A 7,730-nucleotide genomic window follows, 5' to 3' on the forward strand; every position below is an offset into this window, starting at 1 on the left:
GTCTTTTGTTAGTACTTCCATTCACTTGTGTCAGCGAACATTAACTAAGATCTAGATGTGTTTGAAGAAAGATCGTGACATGCTGATCACACACTAGGCTCTGGATATTGTTTGATAAAATTGCCTTTTTTTAATTAAACCGTGTAACGAAACCCTTGCTTTTGGTGTCAAACTAGCAAAAGGCCTATCAAAAGAGGGCTAAAGCTCACATTTCTATGTGTAAGTGATCTCTCCGCTCTCTGTTTCACAGATCTAAAGCGTCTCTTTGCCGAATATTCATGGCTGTATGTGCCACACTGTGTTTACTGACTTCACCTGTATGATTTTACAAATTAGCACTGTGTATCCTTTCAAGACAACAAGGAACAAAGAATTAGTTGTTTCCTAACTTTCTTTACATTTATCATTGTGCGAAAAAGTGCTGCTTGAAACGGCATTAGATAACCATATTTCTATATTAATATTATGTATGTACAGTATATATTTACAGAATTGTAAGTATATGATTTTGAAATGATTTAGAAATCGCTCTAAGGTACTAGCAGAGTTTACAAAATGGATTCTAGAAGATTCTAGAACTGTGCTATTGTAAAATACGAGTGCAGAACACAAAATCTAACTGCTCTTTCAGTACTTGTGCTGTATATGACATTTGTTTTTACTCTGATTCCTCAGATTAAAGAAAAGGAAAAAAAAAACACTCATCTTTTCCCTCATAGAAACTTATAGCGTCACGTGTCGTTATTTCGCCAGCAATGGCAAAATAAGGTGTGTAAAGGAAGCTGCTTTATGGTCTTATACATAATGTTGCCATTTTGAATCCTTCTCGTTAGATAAAAATCCATAAGGTCTATATTATATGTATTTAAATATGAGCTGAAGGATTTTGAACTGGTCTTAAAAATGAGTATATTTTCTCAAAGGCAAGAATATCCTAAAAAATAGATTTTAAAAAAGAGTATATTTTACCTTTAATTTATAAACACAGTTTCTTTTGATATCTCTCACTAAAACTTTGCGAATTTGATTTGCATGGTAAAATTAAACTTTTTAAGATTAATTGGATTTCTAAGTGCTTAAAAATCAGCTAGTGGTAGCTCTTGATAACCTCTAGAGGGCAGACTCACACCTCATCTGCACTTTATAGCCAGTTTGATATAAGGAGGATTAAAATGTATTCATTTTAATATATTATTGATTAGGCTGTACAGTAATGAATGCATCAGTTTGTATCAAATTTTAAGCTGCACAATTGTTTTCAACAAAAAATAAGAATTGTTTTTTGAGCACCAAATCTGCATATAGGAATGATTGGAGTAATGACGATGAAAGTACAGCTTTGCCATCACAGGGAGAAATTACATTTTAAGATAAATCAAAATAGAAAACTACGGAAGCCCGTTTCCGGCACTGTATAAAAAATAAAAAAGGTAATTGCTTTTTTATCTCACAATTCTGTCATTTTTTTCTGATTTTTTTTTCCCCCTCAGAATTGCCTGATATAAACTCTTAATTCTGATTTTTTTTCAGAATCGTAAGACATAAACTCACAATAGCGAGATATAAAGTCAGAATCGTGGGATATAAACTCACAATTCTGACAAAAGAAGTCAAAATTGCGTCATATAAATACATTTGCGAGTTACAAATTCAGAATTTCAAGATATAAACTCGTATTTCTGAGAAACAAAGTCAGAATTGCGAAAATGCAAACTCTTCTGACTTTTTTTTCCCTCAAATTGCAGGTTATATCTCATAATTTTGACCTTTCCCTTGAAATTCCGACTTCTTTTCTCAGGAACTGCGAATTTATATCTCAGAATTCTGACTTAACTGGCAAATGCGCGTTTATATCTTGCAATTCGGACTTCTTTTCTCAGATTTGCGAGTTTATATCTTGAAATTATATCTTTTTCCCTCAAAATTCTGACTTATTTTCTCTGCACTGTCAGTTTATATCTTTAAATTCTGACTTAACTCGCAACTGCAAGTTTATATCTTGCAATTCTGACTTCTTTTCTCCGAACTGCGAGTTCATATCTCGAAATTCTGACTTAACTGGCAAATGCGCATTTATACCTTGCAATTCTGACTTCTTTTCTCAGATTTGCAAATTTAAATGTCACAATTCTGGCTCTTATCCCTCAAAATTCTGACTTCTTTTCGTAAAATTGCAAGTTTATATCTCACAATTCTAACTTTTTCCCTCAAAATTCTGACTTCTTTTCGTAGAATTGTGAGTTTATATCTCAAAATTCTGACTTAACTTACAATTTGCGAGTTTATATCTCACAATTCTGACTTCTTTTCTCAAATCTGCAAGTTTATACCTCACAATTCTGTCTCTTTTCCCTCAAAATTCTGACTTCTTTTCGAAGTATTGTGAGTTTATATCTCGAAATTCTGACTTTACTTGCAATTTCGAGTTCATATTTCGCAATTCTGACTCCTTTTCTCAGATTTGTGAGTTTATATCTCGCAATTCTGACTTCTTTTCTCAGATTTGTGAGTTTATATCTCGCAATTCTGACTTCTTTTCTCAGATTTGCAAGTTTATATCTTGAAATTCTGACTTAACTTGCAATTTGCGAGTTTATATCTCACAATTCTGACTTCTTTTCTCTGATTTGAGTTTATATCTCAAAATTTTGACAACTTGCAATTGCGAGTTCATATTTCACAATTCTGACTTTTTTTCTCAGATATGCGAGTTTATATCTTGAAATTCTGACTTAACTTGCAATTTGCAAGTTGATATCTCACAATTCTGTCTCTTTTCCCTCAAAATTCTGACTTCTTTTCGTAGTATTGTGAGTTTATATGTCAAAATTTTGACTTAACTTGCAATTGCGAGTTCATATTTCACAATTCTGACTTCTTTTCTCAGATTTGTGAGTTTATATGCCAAAATTTTGACTTAACTTGCAATTGTGAGTTCATATTTCACAATTCGGACTTTTTTTCTCAGATATGCGAGTTTATATCTTGAAATTCTGACTTAACTTGCAATTTGCGAGTTTATATCTCACAATTCTGTCTCTTTCCCTCAAAATTCTCACTTCTTTTCATAGTATTGTGAGTTTATATGTCAAAATTTTGACTTAACTTGCAATTTCGAGTTCATATTTCACAATTCTGACTTTTTTTCTCAGATATGCGAGTTTATATCTTGAAATTCTGACTTAACTTGCAATTTGCGAGTTTATATCTCACAATTCTGTCTCTTTTCCCTCAAAATTCTGACTTCTTTTCGTAGTATTGTGAGTTTATATGTCAAAATTTTGACTTAACTTGCAATTGCGAGTTCATATTTCACAATTCTTACTTTTTTTCCTCAGATATGCGAGTTTATATCTTGAAATTCTGACTTCTTTTCTCAGATTTATGAGTTTATATCTTGAAATTCTGACTTAACTTGCGATTTGCGGGTTTATTTCTCACAATTCTGACCTCTTTTCTGATTTGTGAGTTTATATTTCAAAATTTTGTCTTAACTTGCAATTGCAAGTATATATCTTAATTTCTTCTTAATATGAGACTTAATTTCTCATAATTTCTCCGAATTGCGACTTAAATCACAATTGTGAGTATATATCTCTGAGAAAAATCTCTGTATCACGCAATTGCTAGAAAAAAAGTCAGAATAGTGAGATAAAATGTTGCAATTATTTTTTTGTGTTTTTTAATTATTATTTAGTGCCGGAAACGGGCTTCTATAGAAAAAAATATTTCTATTGTTTAAATTGTTTTTAAAAAATGATAATATTACCGTTTTATTTTTGATCATACGGTGAGCATTAGAGGCTTTCAAAAACAAAAATCTTACCAACTCCAAACTTGAACTTAAACGTATTTATTGTTGCTCATTTATGTATAAGCTTTTTTTTTTTTATCACTCACTTATTGTAAAACGTTCCGGATGGACAAGTATAAAGGCAGATACTTTAGCTGATGAGTTTTCAATAGTACCTATGTGCAGTCCTCTGGCTTTGAAGAGATGTTGTTATTGATCGGCTGGCCGTGGTGCTGACAGCTGTATTTTCTGAGTGAATTCTGAAGCTGAGAAGAGAAACCTGGATGAGTATTGATCATAGCAGAAGTCCTCTTTCTCTACATCTGCAGAATTCAAGCCCATAGACACTAATGAGGACTGAGGAAAAATAACAAGCCTTTGTGTTCAAATCCTGAACTGAATCTGTCACACAATACACAGAGTAACCGTACAACAGATGTTTTCCTCAGGGAGGCTATGCTTTGTTCCTTTCAATTTTGGAAAATTCAATCTGATTTAATTATTAAATATTATCATTATTAACTTTTACTAAAAATAATGTTTGAATTTGTTATTATTAAACATTTGGAAATTTATTTAAGATGATTTTTTTGTCTGGTGTGTCAGTGGCAGGTGCAAACTACCATCTTGCCCTACATAAAGAAGGTTCATATAGTACATACAGTAACTTGCGAACACATGAATATTAAATGTCAGCTAAAACAACATCTTAGCTCGATAAATCCAGCAGCCACATTGTACAGACCTATTAGGCCTTCGGTGTTTGGAGGCGTGGAGCTAATGGGTCAGTTCCAGTCCTTCACCAATAACCACAGCAACTGCTCCAAGCGCAATGCTCAGCTGCACAAACCCGGTTACCATAGCGATGGGGCCTCCGTCATTCCGAGTCTTTTGACTGTATTGTGGAGGAGCGATGCATCTGTGAGAGAAGGGGGAGTCTTGCACAGGAAATCAGGTCATTGTGTGTATTTCTCATTTTTTGTATTATCTCCATCAAATTTTACTGCAGCTAATGTAATAAGGATAAAAAGCAAGCTTGAGCTGTGATCTGACCTGTGGTTTAGATTAAAAAAATATATATACATATATATTATGAATAGATATATATATATTTGTTTTGGCAAGTGGAAGGATTTCCAAAAAATGCTTTGAAAGAGATCTAAACACTGCTTTAAAGATAAAAATAGGCTGATCTAACAGTTTTGTAGTTGCTGAATACATTAGACAATGATTGACACTCCCATAGGAGATGATGTCATATTTGTCTTTGAGGTTTGCAGAATATTCCTCCCCCTTCATAAAGACCCACAACTGTTACTTTCTGCTCTCTCCTCCTTCTTATTAACCATTAATGGACTTTGTCTGCTAGACAAAGTAGTGAAACATGTATACAGCCAATGCATGACAGTATATACACACAGCCAGTAGTAATACACCAGCATTTGTATTTCAGTCACGCCACATGCTTCTAACACCGAAATGCATTTCTGAGTAAATCTGACCACATGGACAGGAAGCTTTACTATATAAGGACTAGACATCCTATGATGTCTAAAGCAGCGTGTGCCATGCTTTTGTCGTTTCCCCACAGTCATCTGCTCAAAGCATTGTCTGTAATCCACAAAATCAGATGCTAATCCTTGGAATATGGCAAGCCAATTTTGAGCAGCTTGTTTGCATGCAGACGCATACAGGAGAGTGTCTCTAACTGTATGGGTCTTTTTACAGCCTGAGACGCAGATTAAAAGCCGTGAAGGATTAAGGGCAGCGGGGAGAGTGGTGTTACACATGGGAGGTGTGGATATGTGTGACGTAAAGGGCAACTGGGCAATACTACGACCGAACTAAACAGGTTCTTCATGCCCCATCAGTTCCTATAAGCCACGGTCTTTGTCTTCGCTGCATTGCTCGGTCTTTCTGACTCACTAGACGGCCTGCAGAGTCAGACAAATTGAGCTAGAAACAGTGTCTGACATCTGTTGTTTAACCTGTGATTAAATATCTAATATAGGCCTGGAAGTGGAAGGTTTTAATAGAAGGAATTGTATTTTTATTATATCGGTTTTCTCTGTTCAGCACTTTAATGTGCTGAAATGTGCTGTATAAAATAAAATTAGCTTTCTTTAGGGTTTTTTTACATTTTTAAATCTACTGATACATCACATAAAATTAATTTTTAGTAACACTTTACAATAAGATCTTGTTTGTTAAAGGAGAAGTCCACTTCCAGAACAACAATTTACAAATTATTTACTCACCCCCTTGTCATCCAAGATGTTCATGTCTTGCTGTCCTTAGTCGTAAAGAAATTATGGTTTTTGAGAAAGCATTTCAGGATTTTTCTTCATATGATGGGTTTCATTGGTGCCACGAGGCACCACAGACCCAGTGTTTACAAAGCAAATGCGCAAAGACTAAGAAAGTGCAAGTATAAGTCAAACGCTGTTTGAAGCTGCATTTAAACTTGCATGACTTCCATAGTAGGGAAAGAAATACTGTGGAAGTCAATGGGGACCATCAACTGTTTGATAACCAGCATTCTTCAAAATATTTTCTTTTATGTTTAACATAGGAAATAAACTCATACAGGTTTGGAACGACACGAGGGTGAGTAAATAATGACAATTTTTTTTTTTTACATTTTGGGTGAACTATTCCTTTAACCAACAATTAACAACATACTTTTTATAGCATTTATTAATCTTTGTTTATGTTCCCTAAAAATATAATTAAATAAAAATACAATTGTTCACAGTGTATTTACAGTGTTAACAGATACAACTTTTAATTTGAAAAATATATTACTAAATATTGAAATTAGCATTAACTAAGATTAATAAATACTGTAGATATACTGTTTATTGTTAGATTCTATCAACTAATTTTAGCAAATTAAATCTTATTGTAATGTATTACCATAATTATTGTCATATTATGGCCAATAACTGAACAGGACATTATTGAAATTATATACTATTTTGTTTAAATAAATGAAAAAAAAAAAACTAAAAAATAAAATTAATAATAATATATATATATATATATATATATATTTTACTATTTAATGTAAATGCTTTCTATTTGAATATATTTTAAAATGTAATTTATTCACATGATCAGCATCATTACTCCAGTCTTCAGTGTCACATGATCCAGAAATCATTCTAATATGCTGATTTGCTGTTCAAGAAACATTTTTTATTATTATTATCAATATATAAAACAGTTGATCCAAAGATCAGCATTTATCTGAAATAAAATGCTTTTGTAATATTATACACTATACCATTGGAGTCAGTACTTTTTTTTTTTTTTTTTTTTTTTTTTTGAGGAGCAAATCAGAATACTAGAATGATTTCTGAAGGATCATGTGACTGGAGTAATGATACACAAAATGAATCTTTGAAATCACAGGAATAAATTACATTTTATAATATATTCAAATAGAAAACAGTTATTTTAAATAATTAAAATATTTTATTACTTTGGATAAAATAAACGCAGGAGCAGAAGAGACTTCTAAAAAACATAAAAAATCTTTTTAAAAAATCATTAAAAAACTTTTGACTGGTGTACATTACAATGTAGGTTGAAAAAACTGACATTCATTTTGAGATCTGCAAACAATTACATTTAAAAGTGTATAATAAAATATAATATTAATAGTGTTTAAGATTAACCTTAAATTAGTGGTAGATGATGACAGAGGTAAATCGAAATGTAAAATTATGAAAGATTAGCATTTAAATGCACAAAAATGAACAAAAGATCTTATAATATTTAAATCATATAAACATTATTTAAACATAAACGTTGACTTAAAACTCAAAACATTTACAGTTCTGCACGTTCTATAGGTCACTAATCAAATAAATAAATTTGTGACATTTACAGTGTGTTATTAATTGTTATACTAACAATATAATTTGTAACATTA

This window comes from Labeo rohita, chromosome 10, assembly GCF_022985175.1.
Source record: "Labeo rohita strain BAU-BD-2019 chromosome 10, IGBB_LRoh.1.0, whole genome shotgun sequence".
In the NCBI taxonomy this organism is placed as follows: domain Eukaryota; kingdom Metazoa; phylum Chordata; class Actinopteri; order Cypriniformes; family Cyprinidae; genus Labeo; species Labeo rohita.